Below are 20,014 nucleotides of genomic sequence, written 5' to 3'. Positions count from 1 at the left end.
ATCGACATGTACATTCATGAAACAGAAGTGCAAATCTAGAAACAGACTTACATACCTAGAGAAATTTCATATATGATACATGTGGCATTCCTAATTAGTGCCAAAAAGAGATTATTTGAAGGTTTTCCAGCTGTAGAAAAATAGCTAGATCCCGACTTTAAACTCAGGTCAGCCATTTTGGAAAAAGAGAGAGAGGACTGCTCTGGGATAACTGCAGGGTCATTGTGTACTGGCACCAGTCTGTACTGCTACCATCTACCGAAATGGGGGAAGAAAAGGGTAAGATTAATTTGAGGTAGGAGCTTCTTCTATTTGTAGTACGGAGAACTGGGCTCATTGAGGACAGCCACAGAATAGTGCTCAGGAAAAACAACACATTCGAGATTCTAAGTTCTTAGCTTTTCTTTCCATGACAATAAGCCTTACAGAACAATTCTGTTATTTGAAAATAAGGAGATACACCCTTTACAGTGAAATGGAACAACACATTTGTTATTTCTCCTGAGCATTAAGGAAGTGGTCAATCTTCTCATTACAAATACCTTTATGATACCTGGAAATTTTGTTTACTTTATTTTATAACCTTCTTTCTTACTTCTGGGAAAAAAAAACCCAAAAAGGTACAGAACAGGTCTTGGTAAACTACCACTAGCAGGCTGGTATTGGCCCTGAGTCTGTTTCTGTGAGGAAACGTTGGGATACAGCTCTGCTCACTCATGTGTGTATTGTCTGCGGCTGCTTTTGCACTATAACCACAGAACCAAGTAACTGCAAGAAAGACCCTACAACCGACAAAACCAAAAAGATTCCTATCCGTATCTTTATTTGAAAGGTTTCCCAGCAGCTGATATAGCCCAACTCTTTCAAGCACTAACATTATGGAAGAAAAGCAGGATAGCTGAGTGGAAAGGGCTCTGGATTGGGAAAAAGCAGAAGTGAGTTAGTCTCTAGAATCAGATCTACTCCCATCTACTAATACATTAGCCAAAGGCAAACTTGGCTTTAACGTCCCCATGTTTCAGTCTCTTAATCTCCAATAATGGCATTAAAAATAAAATTTTTGACTGAGTGCGGTGGCTCATGCCTGTAATCCCAGCACTTTGGGAGGCTGAGGTGGGTGGATCATGAGTTCATGAGTTAGAGACTAGCCTGATCATGGCGAGACTCTGTCTCTACTAAAAATACAAAAATTAGCCAGGTGTAGTGGTACACACCTGTAATCCCAGCTACTCAGGAGGCTGAGGCAGGAGAATCACTCGAACCCAGGAGGCGAAGGTTGCAGTGAGCCAAGATGGCACCACTACACTCCAGCCTGGGCAACAGAACAAGACTTTGTCTCAAAAAAATAAAATAAAATAAAATAAAAGGAAATAAAATTCTTTTGCCATCTGAAGACTATAATTCTGGACTGGTCTCAATGAGTTAAAAAGTAGAAATCAATGTGAAATTCATTACATACTATTACATTTCATTGTAAAGGGTGCATCTCCTTATTTTCAAATAACAGAAATGTTTCGTAAGGCTTATTGTGATGGAAAGGAAAGCTAAGAACTTAGAATCTCAAATCTGAGCACTGATGAGAAATAAAATTGCACTTAACATTTTTCAGGGCTTTTATTTTAACTCTGCACACACATCAGTAATTTGACTCTTTGCCATGGAGAGACAATTGCATGTATTTGCATTTTTTCTGTGTGTGAGAATTTAATTTTTTACAACCTGCTGTGTTTTTCAGGCCCTTTAACTAATAGGCTTTTATCACCTTATGATTGCCTAATTTTCTCCTAATTGCTTTATGACAATACAATTTATTTTGATCACTCCCACCCTGCGGTTTTACTTTGTAATGAAGGACTTTCTGAATTTATGTGTATTACTATGCATCAGCCTGATTTTTCAATCCCTCTTCTTCCTCATAAATGGAGGAATAAAATCGGAGCAAGCCAAAAGAGCCATAGGGTGCCCGTGTCTTCTGTATGGGAAAATATCTGATTGGGAGTTTCCATTCTCCCAATCAGCCTTGCACACTTGTCATAGAGGCTTTTTTTTTTGTAATCTCCACGTGGCTTTTTGTGACTTTTATACATATGCACACACTGTATATGAAGAGAGCAGTCAGGCCTGAGGCCACTTAGAAGTGCAGGGACTCCCTTGGTCTGTGATATGGGCCTTATCTCCCTATACACTGTATTTTGAATTTAATAATTCAAAATCTAATAAATACAGTGTATAGGGAGATAAGACAGTGGAAGAGTTCATTGTTTTGAGAATAACCTGAATAAGTTCAGAATTGATTTCCAAAACAGCCTTTTATTTTCCATTGTAAGTTCTAAAGTGAAGGTTTCTAAAAAGCCATTTCATTTTGTAAGTTGAAACATACTCTAGGTGTACTCAGTTCAGTTCAGCATGACTGCATCATGTGTCTCTATTATTGACTGATTTTGTTCTCACTGTTAAAGATATATAAAAATTCATAAAAGTGAAATCGAATAATACAGGGAGCAGCATTGAACAGGATGCGGTCACACATCCCTGTAATAGAAAACAGATAATCCACTGCATTGTACACTGCTTTAATTATTTAGTAATAGCTACCATTTCTTGAGAGTCTACTTTGTGGCAGGTACTTTATATACCTGACATTTCATTCAATCTTTAAACAGATTTAATAATAGTAAGATCAGCTTTGTTCCCGTTTATTAATTGCATTAACCAAAGTCATAGCATACATAGATGATATGTGGCAGAGCTGGGGTTCATGACCAATACTCCAAAGTCCTGCTCTTACAAGCATCTGCTTGGACTTTAAGGTACTTTCTCTTTTATTCGTTCATTTGATAGCTATAGCAACCTTGTGAAGGTGGCATAGCAAAGCACGATGCTCTCCCTTTTTCTAGAAGAAGACTAGGGAATAAGTGGTGTTTCAGTTCCCAGTATTATAACAGACAGAGTCAAGCAAGCCAGGCTTCCTATCTCCTGATTCAGTGTTCTTTCGATAAATACAATTTGTATTAAAACCTACAATCAAAGTAGATAGTTTAGAGAAAAACTTACGATAAGTCTGAGCACTTGTACTTCCACAGGTCTTAGCTCAGCAACCAGTGGATGACAGGAGGCCTTCTTCTGGTTCCTTCACTAGTTATTAGCTGTATGGCCTTACACAAGTGGCTTAACCTTTTAAGCCTTCCTCATCCTCACCTGATGGCCCCTGAGGCTTGCTCTATACCTGGGACCTGTGACTCCATGCCCCCTAACCAGTGTGGTAGTGTGGCCATGAGCCAGGTGGCCTGTAGACAAAAATTCTATTTGCTTAGATTGTATTATGATGCAGAGAAAACACAAGGAATACTTTCATTTAAATTTATGGAGAGAATGGTGCTTGGAAACATTAAGTCCATATTTGCAATTATCTGATGAATTTGGGCCATGTGGACAAAGCATTCAGGTTATTCGGGTCCAGCTGAAGTTTAATGCACAGATAAAATGAGATAGCAGGTGCCTTTTAGAAAATGAGACATGAGGCCAGGCGTGGTGGCTCACTCCTGTAATCTGAGCACTTTTGGGAGGCCAAGGAGGGCAGATCACTGACCAACATGGTGAAACCCTGTTTCTACTAAAAATACAAAAATTAGCTGGTTGTGGTGGTGCATGTCTGTAATCCCAGCTACTAGGGAGGCTGAGGCAGGAGAATTGCTTGAAACCGGGAGGTGGAGGTTGCAGTGAGCTGAGATCACGCCACTACACTCCAGCTGGGTAACAGAGTAAGACCCCATCTCAAAAGAAAAAAAAAAGAAAAAAAAAATGAAACATTCTGTTATAAGAGTTAAAAGATGATATTTAGTTTTAATTTGAATGAGCAGAATAGTTATTTCAACTCTCTGCTTTGTCTTATTTGCAATGCCACAATGTTACACCAAAAACTACTCTGGTGATCATGTTAGAGTTTCATACATTTCTCACCAACACTACAACAAAGCATACAAGAGGTACACAGATGAAGATTAGGGATTGCTTTCACAGTTTAGCTACATTATAACCATTGCTAACTTTTATTGAGCACTTCCTTACTAGCTGGTCCACTTGACTTGTGTCATTCAATATCTGCAACAATCCTGAGAAGTCAATACTGTTATCAGCTTTTTAATTAATCAAGCCACTAAAGCTTTAAACTTGAGATTTTAAGTAGTCTTCTCATTTTTATGCAGGCTAGCAAACTGTAAAACGAGAATTTGAACCCAGGAAGTAGGCCACTGTAGCATGTGCCTGTAAGTGGAATGCACGCTGTGCATCCGAGCCCTGGGGAAGAGCACAGGATAGGATGGGTGTGTGGTCCTGGTCTCAGGGAGCTCACTGAACGGCAGAGGGTGGAGGGAAAGACTGACTTGGGTCGTTATGAGCAGGATGACTACGATGAAAGGGTAGTGTGGGAAGTTGTGTTTTAATTGGGGGAGAAAAAAGCAGAGAGGGAGAAAACAGAGAGATGTGAGGGAAAAAACAAGAAACTACCCTGGTTGGCCCACTGGGTGAGTGGCTAATGGCTCTAAGCTACAACCACACCACCCTGAGGGCAGGCAGATCCTCTCGAAGCCCCTCCAGGGACCCCGTGTGCAATCACTGAAGTCCTTATTCATGACCCAGAGTGTGCAAGAGAAGTCTACATTATATTTAATGGACAAAATAGAAGTGCATAGCACATTTTAAGAAAATAATGGCAGTTGACATTTACTAAACCACCACCAAGTGCCTGCTGTTGTTCTAAGCACTAGGCATGTGTTAAAGCCTTATGACCCAGGTAACATTATAACCCTGAGGAGACATATGAGAAACTGAAGCACAGAGATGTTACTCAGTCGAGGTTCCTCACTGGTGAGCAACAGTGATAGAGCTGGGATTTGAACCAAGGCAGTCTGGATCACAGCCTTGTCTGTTAACTATCACTCTCTGTGAAGTTTTCATTCAGAAAGGATGTCTATAAAGCCCACAGAGTCAACTTTTGTGGATAACTAAGCAATTCATTTTATTAATACAATACTTTGATTTCATGGTTTTGAAATCTCATTTACAAAACCGTTGGGTTACACAACTGATGAAATTGTCTTTGACTTCATTGAACATATATGCCTGTTCATAGATACCAGTAAAGTCACTTCAACTTTCCTCATATCAGTATAGCCAGATTGAATGGTTATATTAGAGATATGCTGGTGTAGAAGAAATAAAGTCACATGATTGCTGAAAAGAAGTGAAATGTCTATTTCCTGTGAAATACATGTCATTTAATCTATTCTTAGTTTTTATATCTGTGGTTGAAGAGCCGTGAAATACAATACCAAGTACCACAATAAAACAAAACCATAGCGACCAGTGTTTGGTTCCTAGAAGGAAGTAGTGCTGTTATCAGTCAGAAATGATAAATAATGCAAAGAAAAAGCCTTGAGATTCTAACCCTTCTAGTCATAGGCACAGATCTGAAGCAGTAAAAAGGGCCCCCTGGATGGCCCAGCAGAGCCGTGGGATAATGAGACTGGCTTGCAGCCACAGCTGTGGGTTACCCCCAGTCCCCAAACCCACAAGTCATCACCACAGCTACTATCCCTGCCTTGAGGCAACCTTCAATTTCAGAAGGGCACAGAATCAAACAGAAAGCAATTAGTGTGGCAGAACCTTGAAAAGAAACCAATAGCCAGGATCTAGAGTTTTTTACAGAAAGCCAGGATTTCCGTATTTGCAGAGAGAAACAACAAGAACAATTAAAAGTTTCAAATCATGTACAATTACTTTCAAGTTGGGGTTGGTGAAACATAAATAAATTTCATATCAGAGATTTAGCCCAAGTCCGGTGCTGTTTGTTTGTTTTAGGGAACACTGCTTTCATCTTTGTGGAGGATGTCATAAAAGCACATTTCAAAAAATTACCATTGGCACCCAGTTTCCTATTTGATTACATTCTGGCACACAGCCCTGCCAGTAATAAAAAGCCTCTATCTCAGTCCCTCCAGTTGGAAGATAATCAGATGTACCACCTACCTTTCACCACTCCCACCCCCTATGCTGAAACAATCTTAAATTGCAGAAGCCACAAGAAATAGCTCAAATTATTTCAGAAAGTCGGTACTTTGCATTTTACTTTACCTCAAGCAAATTCATCAGGCCCCCTTGAAACAGCGACACTGAGAGTGCTAGGAGTTAGAAGCACCAGGTATCAATTACAAGTTGAGAACTAAATGCCATAATTAATGAGACATACACTTTAAAATAAGTCAAAAATGTTGCTGGATAAAGAAAAAAGTAAAGTAAAGCTCTGTAATTATACTAAATTGGTGTCCAATGGATAGGTTTCCCACCTATCAAACAGGAAAGGTGGTTGTGTCTTTAAGACACTGTAGTCAAATGTTTTACAATTAATATTTAACTCTGAATAAAGATCTCACATTAACACAAATACAAGTGAATTGCACGCTTGAACCTCAGAGACTGATGCACGTCAGTGGCACCCACCCCACACCAATTTCAAATAAATTCTTAAAAACAAGATTATATATCCTTTTCATAATCACCATACTGATACAATGTGTCACGCATATTTTCCTCATATACAGATTCCTAGTTTCCTTGGTTCTTTGCAGATGAATTGATGGCTAAATACATTTTTTTTTTCTACATGCTCTTAGGTGCTTTTCCTGGATATCTATTAACTTCAATAAATTTCATTTTGGAAATTAGTACTGTTAAAATATGCATTGACTTTTCATTGAGGGCAACGCTTATGTTTTCTTTGGCAGTCTTCTAGAATACATGTAAACAATATTGTAACACTAATAGACTTGAGGGTTTGTTTTTATGTCTCAGCAAAGATTGGTGGGCATATTTGGGGGAAGATAAAGAGAAAGACAGAGAGAGAAGAAAAGGAGCGATAAACAGAAAGAGAAAAACAAGAAACAGGGAACCATTCTCTGGTAATTTTGAAAGCTTCTACCAGGATCAGGGCAATATGAAAAGAGGAAAATAGACAGATAGGTGAAGGGCATTGTGATCACAAAATGAATGTATCAAGGCTAAAGTATTTTTCTAATCTCAGGCTGCAAGAGAAAAGCTACTGCTATTAAAGTCCTTCCATGAAGTTTTACTCACTAGCTTGCTCTTCACAAATGGAAACAGAAGTGCAGTCTGGAGACCAATTACAAATCACTCTTCTGATTCCTTTAATCCCTTTGTTTCCATTTCTGATCAAAACAAAGATTTTTTTTTTTAGACAGAAAAAGGAAATAACATATAAGTAGGCTAAATCTTCAGCCAAAGAGGAAGGCCTTGGCCAGAACTGTTTCTCCCCCTCACCTTTTAAGCCATTTACTGACCTCTTCCACATCTGTTTCGTGATGCTAGAAAGTATTTGCTACCAAGTAAAGTCAAGGTAGTTGATGTGAACACAGTAATGTTTGCATTTTCCATGTGATTGATGAGGCCACTACGTGACCCAATACCTAAAAGCAAGATCTTGCTCAAATACCTGCTCAACCGAGAACGAAACTGGAGAAAATTATCCACTACAGTTACTATCTCCAGTGATGATGACGATGATGACAACGAAGATGACAATAACTAACATCTACTCAGCACTTAGGTGCCAGGCACATAAGGCACTTTATACTTATTCTCATAGTGGCTCCATGAAGTGAATACTATACAGCATTTTTCATGGGAGAGCAAGCTTGGAGGTAACTTGGCCAAGGTCATACAGCCAGAACATAGAGGAGCAGAGACTTTCAACCTTGGGCAGTTTATTGTAAGCCTTGAAATTTCAAGTGCTGCCTGAACATCTTTGATCCTTACTGGGCCCCAAAGCCATAACCATGAAATTCCCCTGTTCTCACCACATATGCCTGTCTCCCTGCCCGCCCCCATTCCCCACATGATCCAGCAGGAGAGGCTTCCCACCTGGCTAGTTCCTCTATTAGCTGCACTAGCTTTACCCCACTTGGTCCTCAACCTAATGTGTTTTACTTCCTTGCCACATGTGAAATTACTCAAACAAGCCAATCTTATCCTTCCACAGGAACCAAGATGCATCTCACCCTCTCGTTACTGCAAAGCCTGCCTCCTACAGCCCCTTCTGGTTCACTCTGCTCCCACGTGCAACCCTTGTGTGGTCCCGTGTTCTATGCAGTGTTCACCTCCCCCAGGCAGGGAGTATATGTGACTAATAAACAGCTGTTGATTTCATCTGTCTAGTGTTGGGTGTCGTGCGTTAGACCACTTCATTCTATTTAGGGTCCCTCTTTCACAAAAAAATGTGAATAGGAGGTGGTTAGAACAGGCAAGAAACTCTAATTCCTGAGAATTTAACCAGTGCATGTATTGTCTCTTTGAAGTCAGTAAGAAATAAGGAGGCTCTCTTGCAGCAAACTTGGCCTCTGTTTTCTCAGGTGTTCTCTCTCCTATACCCTTGCCCTGCTGCCAGGGTGGTGCTGCTTGGGGACAGGGACAGTGCTAAAAAGGCAAAGAGGCCCATAGGAGAGGCACTGGATGGTGGTCAGTGCTGATGTGATGAGAGCTGGGCTATTGAAATGGCAGCCCAAGGCTCTGAATCAACTGCATCATGAAGTCAGTGTGGTTTTCAAATAAACAAAGTCACTTATTTAAAGATATCTATCACTACGCTTGGAGATCCACGACCAGTGACACCTTCCCTTGTTCTTATCAGGAGAAAGAAGCCACTAGGATGTAGTGAAATGATTCTCACAGATGGGCCTTAAGATCTCTCATGTGGGTGACCTGGGGATGTGAACAGCTGAGTTGAATCCTGGATGTGTCCTGGACTATGTAGCTCTGAGCCAAAGCAAGACCTGGAGAGTCACATTGTGAAAAGAACATGATTTTGGCTCAAGTGTCAGCTCAAGCATTCACAAGCTATATGAATTTGAGAGCTACTCAACGTTTCTGAGCCTCAGTTACTTCATCTGTAAGGTAGATCACGTAGCTTACAAGGCTGCTGCAAAAGTAACTAGGCTAATGAGTGTCAAGTGACTGTCACAGAGTGAAGACACAGTAGGAGGAGGAATGAGGAGGTCTCACCCTCGTGTTTTAGCTCCACCGTAGGCTCTATCTAGGGCTGTGTCCCTGGGGGAGTAGAGACTAGACAGCAAATCTATGTTTATAAATTGGAGTGGCCAAAAGTGCTAAGATTCAGATAGATTCAGAGTCTGGAGAGGCAAATCCTCTCCTTGTCACAAGTTTTGGCATATGTCTACCCATAACACCACTTTTTATAAAATAAACTTTTAGGGCCAAAGAAGTTTGTTGTTTTGTTTTGTGGCGATATTCTTTTTTGGTGGTTGTAATTTTATTTGTGTTTAGCGGGTTCTACTTGTGTCTATTAGATGGGAGAGGGATTATTTGTTTTCACTTGGGGGCTGGCAGAGGTCCCACAACAGGATATTGATGGGATATTTGCATGTTTTTTCACGTGTTGGGTCACATTTTCAATAATGATGTGACTTTGAGATTACATCTTTTTTTTCCTCAGTTTTCTCAATGATTGTACTTGATATGCTACAGATTTAATGCCAGCTCTCTATTACTAATATTATTAGAATTGTCTTAACTTTATAGGGAATGCTTCTTTACAGTGTTATGGTGTGAATTTAGAGTACCATCTTGCATTGCTTAATGACAGGAGTACATTCCGAAAAATGCATTGCTAGGTGATTTTGTCATTGTGCAAACATCATAGTGTACATACATAAACCTAGGTGGAATAGCCTACTATACATCTAGGCTATATAGTATAGTCTATTGCCCCAGGCTACAAACTTGTACAGAATGTATTCGTACTGACTACTTCAGGCAATTGGAACACATGGTATTTGTGCATCTAAACATAGAAAAGGTAATGTATTGTTGTATTGGTCCATTCTTGCACTGCTATAAATACCTGAGACTGGGCAATTTATAAAGAAAATAGGTTTAATTGTCTCATGGTTTCACAGGCTGTATAGGTAGCATCGCTGAGGAGGCCTCAGGGAAATTTCAATCATGGTGGAAGGTGAAGGGGAAGCAGACACATCTTCACATGGCTGGAGCAGAAGAGAGAATGGGGAAGTGCTACACACTTTTAAACAATCAGATCTCATGAGAACTCACTCACTATCACGAGAATAGCAAGGGGGAGGTCTGTTCCCATGATCCAAACACTTCCCACCAGGCCCCACCAGGCCCCTCCTCCAACATTGGAGATTACAATTCCAAATGAGATTTGGGTGGGGACACAAATTCAAACCATATCAATTGTGCTATGATGTTATGGCAGCTACAACCTCAGTAGGTGATAGAAAATATTCAGCTCCATTGTAATCTTATAGGACCACCATCCTATATGCAGTCTGTTGTTGACCAAAATGTTGTTATGCAACATGTGATTATATTTAATTTCTAAATATTGGAGTTTCTGATTATGCCTCAACTTTTTCCCTTTAGTTACTTGTTGGTTTTCATAGGCAATAGTTCCCCCACTCACTCCCATTTCTCCTTTTTATGGGATCTTCAACTGCCTTAAGTCTGAACTGACAATATATTTATCTAATTTTTCATCTTGCCCAAATTTTTTTTATAAAAATTGCCATTCCTTAGGAAGGATATTCCAATTGGCTGTTTTCTTTTGATAGCTGTAGAGATGTACCAAGTGTTTGGAGACTGTCCAAAGTTTCACGGTGATAGCTGGGACTAGCATAGCCTTTCTCTCTGTTGCTTTGGAATAATGTAGGTCCTGCCCATAACTCATTCCAGCAGGCTTAGAGGAGCCAAGTCTGTTTCCAAAGCAGGATCAGACCATTTCCTCAGAACAGGGTGAGCCTCAACAAGAAGGGCATGGTGAGAGGAAGACTGCAGAAACAGTTCCTAAGGCAGAAAGCACTGCCGTCTCTCCATGTTTTGCTACTTTTTTTTTGTGCCTCTCCTGGGGAATATCAAGATTGTTTCCTTTAAATAGGGTGCTCCCAGAAGTTCCGGCCTCTCCCTCATTCTTTCCTCCAGCCATGTCCTTTCCACACTGCAGCCACTGAACCAGAAGACATAATCAGTTCATGTGTATGAACCATTTATATGACAATGAGAGGGAATCTCAAAGCACAGGTGACATAGAGATCACATGAGTTATAAGGACAAAGCTTCACATTATTCAATTAGCTTGGCACAGGTTTAAAGCATTTGGTTCCACTCAGCAAACATTAAACAGTCCCTTCCTCATTCTCCCCTTTTGTCTCTCCCAATTTTTGTCTTTCCCCCATTGCAAAGCCCAGTCCTTTGTATTCACTATCATGTCTTTATTCTTGCTAAAATTTTAATCTTTCATCCATGGCTATTTTTCATTTCCTGGGAAAAGATGAGCATATACTATCTGGTCAACATGTCAGTCCATTTGGCTTCAGAGCAAAGCTTTTCTCTGTGAGACTTCATGGCAACGCTTCTGAAATGTATAGAAGGCCTTATGGCCTTCTGAAATTTACCCACAGGTCTCTCACTGTTAGAATTTAGAATGGTCTAGTTATTTCTGCTGAGCTCTATCTCAGTCTTGGACTGAGTCTTCCCAGCTCACTTTTTTTCTTATCCTGTGTTTCTCTAAAATGCCTGTAGTTTCCACCCTTATCCTGTGCATTAGCAGATGGCCCTCTATTTCTATGCTATAAGTTATTAACTGCATTCAGTGGCCCCATCTTGCCCTAACACATGCCAGTAATGTTGTGTATCACTCAGTCTTTACAGACATACACCTTCATACATCCCAGCCTCCTACTAGTCTGGATTCCTTGAGGACTTCTGAGGAAGTAATAGTTAAAAGAGTTTTTACACAGACTTCATCAGAAAGGGACATCAAAATATGTAGTTCTAATGCATAAAATTTAAAAAGTGAAAAAAACAGGTTATAATTGATCAGGGAATGGAATTATATACATAATTTTTTATTTTACTTTTTATTCTTTTTTCCCCTAAGTGTCCTCGTGCATTACTTTGTAATTAGTAAATAAGATAAAAGAAAAGCACGCTTTATAAGTGAAGATTAAAATCAACCCTAGATCATCCACTAATGCCATGAGAGTGAGGCTGAATTTTGGGGGTCATTAGTGCTTTCCTGCCATTACATTTCTCAATCACTTATTTGTGCTTTCCTTTATTCACCCATTATCTGTCCTTTCCTTCAGTGTTGGTTTCTAAGTCATTTAAAGTTTGTTAAATATTCATATGCCTCTCTCCATTTCCAGACTCCCCCAGAGTTGAGTTGGGGCAATATGACTGTGAACAGAAATAACATTTGTCACAGTCAGACAAAGGTACTTACAAGCCAGAGTGCTTTTGTAGTAGTCAGGGTTCTCCAGAGAGATAGAACTAATAGTAGGTATGTATATATCCAAGAGATAATGATGTAAGTTTTAATCTGAGTCCATAGGCCTGAGGAGGGTGGGGGTGGGTGGTGCTGGGCTGGTGTAAGTACTGCTCTGAATGCCCAAGAACCAGAATGTCCTGAGGCATGAGAAGATGGCTATCCCAGCTCAAATAGAGAAAGAGCAAATTCACCTTTCCTCTGCCTTTTTGTTTTATTCAACAGTAGATTGGAAAATGCCCACACACACACTGGGGAGGACCATCAGCTTTACTCAGTTCACCAATTCAAACGTTAATCTCTTCTGGAAATACTCTCACAGATACACCTGGAAATAATGTTTTACCAGCTATGTAGTCATTGTTTAGACCAGTCAAGTTGACCCGTAAAAGTAACCATAGACCAGGCATGGTGGCTCACGCCTGTAATCTCAGAATTTTGGAAGGCCAAGGTGGGCGGATTGCCTGAGGTCAGGAGTTCAAGACCAGCCTGGCTAATTTGGTGAAACCTCATTTCTACTAAAAGTACAAAAAATTAGCTGGGCATGGTGGCACATGCTGTAATCCCAGCTACTTGAAAGACTGAGGCAGGAGAATCACTTGAACTCAGGAGGCAGAGGTTGCAGTGAGTCAAGATGGCACCATTGCACTGCAGCTTGGGTGACATGAGTGAAACTCCATGTCAAAAAAAACAAAAACAAAAACATAACTCTCATAGCCTTCTCATCTTTCTCTCATCTAACAACGTGAAAAGCCACTTGTGAAGAGAGCAGAATCCTGAAGTGGCAAGAACCTGGATTTCTGAGTCTCTGGGAGGAGAAGAGTCTGCCAATAGGCATTGGACTTTGTATAAGTTAGAAAAAATTTCCACTGCATCAAACCCTGAGATTTGGGAATTAATTTGTTATCACAGCCTAACTTGACTAATTCAACCTTGACTTTTGTCTATCTGTATACTTCCTACATCATTGCCTTTAAAATATGAAGTGTATCTTGGTAAAAATTTTGTAATGCTAACATCTTTATGAGATATAAAATTATTCTTCTAACCTTTTCTTCTTTCACACTTCTCCCAGTCTTATATTTAAATTGATTTGGTGGTTTGTTGTTTCTACCAAGTAAGTCATTCAACCAAAATGCTGAAGTTTATTTAGTTGTGCAAATATGTGTCAGCCTACCAGTATATACCCTATTCTGAAGTACTGGTTCTAGGTATAAGCATAACAAATATCTTTTAGTTCAATTCCTTCTATCAACATGAACCCAAGATTTTTGTATGCTGTGAAATATCATTCTCTCAGTCTCACTCAAATGAGAAGTCTCCTGGGTGAAGAATGTGAAATATAAATTCAGCTTCAATATCTACTACTGCAAGAAATGTACATGTGTGTTAGGCAGATCAATGATAGTAGATGACATAATTTTGCAGTCATATTTATTCTCTGTCTGCTCCTGTCCCATCCTGTTCTATATACCTAAATCCCACTAAAATTCCCTTGAGCTAATTGAAATGCCATAAAATCTCTGTTGGTAGTTAGATCCTGGTGCTGCAGTTTCCCTGCTCATATTTTCTTTATCCACATTTTTCATATGCACGGACATGTGTGTATATACACATTCAAGCTCATATATGCAGAATAAATTTTACAGTAAGTTCTTTTGTTCCAAGACAATAAATTAAATCAACATTGATCTTACTAAATCAATACCTGATCTTGCTAAATTATTTACTACAATGTAGTTATGTGCCATTGCCAGATAATACCTATCATCTTAGAACATAACATCAATACTCACCTTCTGAGTTTATTTTATTGTTTTCCTTGCCTTTTAGCAGCCATAATAAGTCATATCACACAATTCAATACTTATCAATGGAAGAGAGCAGAGCAATACCACAGAATAGTACCCTCCTTTAATCATCCCCCTACAGAAACATCAATTTGAACAACTACATGTGCACAAAAGTATCTTCACAAGAGCTAAGAAAACTAGGTGAGAGATAACAGTACTTGATTATGGCATAATAATGTTAAAAGACACATTAAACATTAAAGAGAGTAAGATGGACAGTTTTATATTACCCATGTCACTCATCCCCCAATCCTGAGCAGCACACTGAGGAGAGGGGTACTATTCACTTAGGTGAAAGTGAGGTAACTTTTCCCTACTATTCACTTAAAGGAAAGTGAGGGACCAAGAACTTTGCCTTGATCTCCCACACTGGGCCCACCACAGTAAAACCCAGATCTGGGCAGGCTCCCACAGCCCTTGAATTCAGTGACTCCAGGCAAAACCCATGGACTGAGCTTCCTGACCTACTCCATGTTAATGGGAAACCCATGACCTCTGCAAAACTGACTCAATTTCTGGCTAAATCACTGCCAGCCAGCTATAGCAGCTTTGTGTTTCAAACAAAGCAGAACAGAGAGTGGGCCTCAGTGGAAGGGTCTTCAAGTACACCACAGTGCTGCATCAGCCTCAGTGGTCACAGGATTCCAGCCTAGCACTGTGCCAACAATGAAGGTCCTGGGCTTAGTGTGCCCCCTAGTGCTGGAACAACTTCACTGATCACAGGCTTAGGGATCATGCCATACTATCTGCCTACTATCTCTGGACAAACTTATTGTTTGTCCTAGACATGTCTAGAGCATTCCTAGACAAAGCCAGACTAAAAGGACTGTAATATACACCCACTTCTTTAATGCACAGACATTGAAACACAAATCCAAGAATCAGGAACAATCAGAGAAACCTGATGTCACTGAATGGACAAAATAAAGTACCAATGACCAGCCCTAAAGAGACAGATCTATATGAACTACCTGAAAAAGAATTCAAAGTAGCTTTTTTAAGGAAGCACAGCAAACTTCAAGATAATAAATAGAAACAGTTCAATGAAATGAGAAAAGAATAAATGGCAAAAATAAGAAATGTAACAGAGATATTAAAATAGTAATTTTAAAAATCAATCTTGAAGATAAAAATGTAATACACAAACGAAAAATGCAGTAGAAAGCATCAACAACAGAACTAATCAAACAGAAAAAAGAATTTGTGAACTGAAAGACAGTTATTTGAGACTATACAGTGAGGGAGAAAAAAGAGAAAAGAATGAAAAGGAATGAAGAAAGGTTATGGGATTAATAGGACAACATAAAAAGAGCAAATGTTAGAGTCATTGGAGTTCAAGAGGAAGTAGTGAAAGACAAAGGAGTAGAAATCTTATTTAAAGAAACAGCAGAAAACATTCTAAACCTGAAGCAAGAAAGAAAGATCTAGATATAGGAAGTTCAAGAGTCCCCAAACAATTTCTATCCAAATAACATTGCCTCAAAACATATTATAATAAAATTATCAAATATTAAAGATGAAATCTTGAAAGCAGCCAGAGAAAAGAAACAACTAATATGTGACAGAGTTCTAATACACCTAGTAGCAGATTTCTCAGCAAAAACCTTATGGGCCAAAAGAGAATGAGATGATATAGTTAAAGTGCTAAAGGAAACAACTGGCAACCAAGAATGCTGTACTCAGCAAAGCTATCTTTTAGGAATGAAGGACAGATAAAGACTTTCCAGACAAACAAAAGCTGAGGGAGTTAATTGCCACCAGAACTGCCATACAAGAAATACTGAAGGGAGTTCTTCAATCTGAGAAAAGAACACTCATGAGTAACATTAAACCATGTGGAAGTATAAAACTCACTAATAAAAGCACAGTCAAATTTATAATACTCTAGTATGTAATGAGAATGTGTAAAACAATTATATCTTCAGTATTAAGTTTAAAAGATAAAACTATTAAAATATTAATTATTAAAATAATTTGTTAAGGGATGTACAGTATTAAAAGATGTAAATTGTGACATGATATCCAAAATGTATGGGGGAGAGTGAAATATAAGTATAGAGTGTTTTTCTTTTAATAAAAAAAGTTGTTAACAGTGTAAAATATCCTGTTATAATTATACAAATGTTTCTGTAAGCTTTGTGGTAACCACAAAACAAAAATTTATAATTGGAACACACACAAAAAAAAATAAGAAATAAAAAATATACTACTGAAGAAAATCACTTAATCACAAAGACAGTAAGAAAGGAATTTAAAAAAAAGATCTATCAAACAACTACAAAGCAGTTAACAAAATGCCATTAGTAAATCCTTACCTACCAATAATTACCTTGAATGTAAATGAATTAAATTGTTCAATCAAAAAAACAGAGTGACTGAATGCATTAAAAAAAAACACCCAACTATATGCTGCCTACAATAGATTCACTTCATCTAGAAGGACCCATATACACTGAAAATGAAGAAATGGGAAAACATATTCCATGCAAATGAAACCCAAAAAAAGGACAGGAGTGGCTATACTTATATCAGGTAAACTAGACTTTATGTCAAAAACTATAGAAAGAAAGAAGGTAATTATATAATAATAAAGAGGTCAATTAAGCAAGAGGTTATAAGAATCATAAATATATATGTACCCAACATCTGAGCACCTAAATATATAAAGCAAATATTAATCAATCTACTGGGAGAGATAGATTGCAATACAATGATAGCAGTAGACCTCAATACCACACTTTCAGCAATGGATATATTATCCAGACAGAAAATCAATGGGAAAACATGAGACTTAAACCATACTCTAACCAAATAGACCTAATAGACATATTAGGACACAGAACATTCTATCCAGCAGCTATGGAATACACACTATTCCAATTACACATGGGCCACTCCCCAGAAAAAATTATATGTTAGGTTACAAAACAAATCCTAACAATTTAAGAAGATTGTAATCATATGAAACATCTTTTTTCTGACCACAATGGTATACAACTAGAAATCAATAACAGAAAAAAACTTTGGAAAATTCATAGATACATAAAAATTAAACAGTATGTTTCTGAATAACAAAGGATCAATTAAAAATTTTAAAGGGAAATTAAAACTTTTCTTGAAACAGATGAAAATGAAAACACACTATACCAAAAACGATGGGATACAGAAAAAGCAGTACAAAGGGGGATGCTTATAGCAATAAACACCTACATCAAAAAATAAAAAATAAAAATCCCAGCAACCTTACATTACACCTAATGAAATAAAAATAAGAACAAACTTAACCCTAAAATTAGTAGAAGAAAATAAATAATAAAGATTAGAGCAAAAAGAAATGAAATAGAGTCTAGAAAATCAACAGAAAAGCTCAACAAAATGAAGACTTTGTATTTGAGAAGATAAACAAAATTGACAAATCTTAGCTAGATGAATAAAAAAGAGAAGATTCAAGTAAATAAAATCAGAGATGAAAAAGGAGACATTAAACTTATCACAAAATATAAAGCATCATAAGAGACTATTATGAACAATTATATGCCAATGAATTGAGTAACTTAGAAGAAATACATACATTCCTGGACATTTGCAACCTACCAAGATTATGAAGAGTTACCAAAGAAAAGCCCAAGACCTGATGGCTTCACTGTAGAATTATACCCAATGATTAAAGAAGAAATAACATCAATTATTCTCAAATTAAAAATTAAAGAGAAGATAATTCTCAAATTTATTCTACAAGGTCAGTATTACCTTAATACTAAAACCAGACAAAGATAAAATAAAAAAAGAGAACTAAAGGCCAGTTTCCTTGAGGAACATAGATGCAAAAATCCTCAACGAAATACTAGCAAACCAAATTCCACAGCACGTTTAAAAGATCGTTCACCATGATGAAGTTACGATTCATCCCAAAGATGCAGGGGATGAACATATGCCAATCAATAAATATGATACATCACATTAACAGAACAAAGGACAAAAGCCACTGAACATTAAATAGATACACAAAAAGCATTTGAGAAAATTAAAAATATCTTCATGATAAAAAAAAGCTCTCAAAAATTAGGTATAGAAGGAATGTACCTTAACACCATAAATATATGATATTATATCATTATCATATATGGTAAACCCACAGCTAATATCATGCTGAATGGGGAAAAGTTGAAAGCTTTTCCTCTAACATCTGGAACAAGACAAGGATGTCCACTTTTGACACTACTATTCAATATAGTACCGGAAGTCCACATCCAGGCAATTAGGCAAGTGATAATAAATAAATAAAAGGCATCTAAATTGGAAAGGAAGAAGTCAAACTGTCTGTGTTTTCAGATGGCATTATCTTATATTTAGAAACCATAAAGACTCCAACAAAATAACTATTAGAGCTAATAAATTCAGAAAAGTTGCAGGATACAAAATCAACATATAAAATCCGTGTGTTTCTATATACTGAGTGAACTATCTGAAAAAGAAATCAAGACAACAATCCCATATGTGATAGCTACAAATAAACAATATTTAGGATTAAATTTAACCAAATAGGTGAAGACCTTTACATTGAAAATTATAAAACATTGATAAAATAAATTGAACAATACACAAATAAATAGAAAGACATTTGTGTTCATGAATTGGAAGAATTAATACTGTTAAAATGTCTATACTACCCAAAATAATCTACAGGCTCAATGAAATCCCTATACCAATGCAATGACAGTCTTCACAGAAATAGAAGAAAAATCCTAAAATTCATATGGACTCACACAAGAATCCAAATAGCCAAAAATAATCCTGAACAAAAAGAACAAAGCTGGTGGCATCACACTATCCGACTTCAAATTATACTACAGAGCTACAGTAACCCAAACACGTAGTACTGGCATAAAAACAGGCATAGAGACCAATGGGACAAAATAGAGATCCTAGAAATAAATCCAAACATTTATACCAAATTGATTTTTGACAAAGGTGCCAAGAACATATAATGGGGAAGGGACGGTGTCTTCAATAAGTAGTGTTCAGAGGACCCTTTTCACAAGATGGCGCCAAAGCGAAGAAGGAAGCTCCTGCCCCTCCTAAAGCCGAAGCCAAAGCGAAGGCTTTAAAGGCCAAGAAGGCAGTGTTGAAAGGTGTCCACAGCCACAAAAAAAAGAAGATCCGCACGTCACCCACCTTCCGGCGGCCCAAGACACTGCGACTCCGGAGGCAGCCCAAATATCCTCGGAAGAGCGCCCCCAGGAGAAACAAACTTGACCACTATGCGATCATCAAGTTTCCACTGACCACTGAGTCTGCCAGGAAGAAGATAGAAGACAACAACACACTTGTGTTCATTGTGGATGTTAAAGCCAACAAGCACCAGATCAAACAGGCTGTGAAGAAGCTCTATGACATTGATGTGGCCAAGGTCAACACCCTGATTCGGCCTGATGGAGAGAAGAAGGCATATGTTCCACTGGCTCCTGATTACAATGCTTTGGATGTTGCAAACAAAATTGGGATCATCTAAACAGTCCAGCTGGCTAATTCTAAATATATGTATATCTTTTCACCATAAAAAAAAAATAAGTAGTGTTCAGAAAACTGAATATCCACATATAATGAAATTATACCCTTATTCCTCACTATATACAAACATTAACTCAGAATAGATAAGGGACTTAAACATAAAACCTCAATTTATAAAAATGCTAGAGGAAAACATAGAAGAAAAGCTCCATGACATTGGTTTGGGCAATTTTCTGGATATGAGCTCAAAAACGCAACAAAAGTGAAAATAGAGAAA

General features: G+C 38.0%; 1 pseudogene across 1 annotated transcript; it reads left to right on the top strand.

The window, feature by feature from the left end:
• Positions 1-263: 263 nt before the first annotated feature.
• Positions 264-19,788, top strand: LOC100397843 (large ribosomal subunit protein uL23 pseudogene; annotated as a pseudogene). The gene is made up of 2 exons (XR_013532740.1): positions 264-279; positions 19,269-19,788. The product of XR_013532740.1 is annotated as a large ribosomal subunit protein uL23 pseudogene (transcript).
• Positions 19,789-20,014: the final 226 nt, after the last annotated feature.

This window comes from Callithrix jacchus, chromosome 3 (assembly GCF_049354715.1).
Source record: "Callithrix jacchus isolate 240 chromosome 3, calJac240_pri, whole genome shotgun sequence".
NCBI classification, from domain to species: domain Eukaryota; kingdom Metazoa; phylum Chordata; class Mammalia; order Primates; family Cebidae; genus Callithrix; species Callithrix jacchus.
The sequence above is the reverse complement of the archived record's forward strand: the minus strand, read 5'-3'. Positions and strand labels throughout refer to the sequence as shown.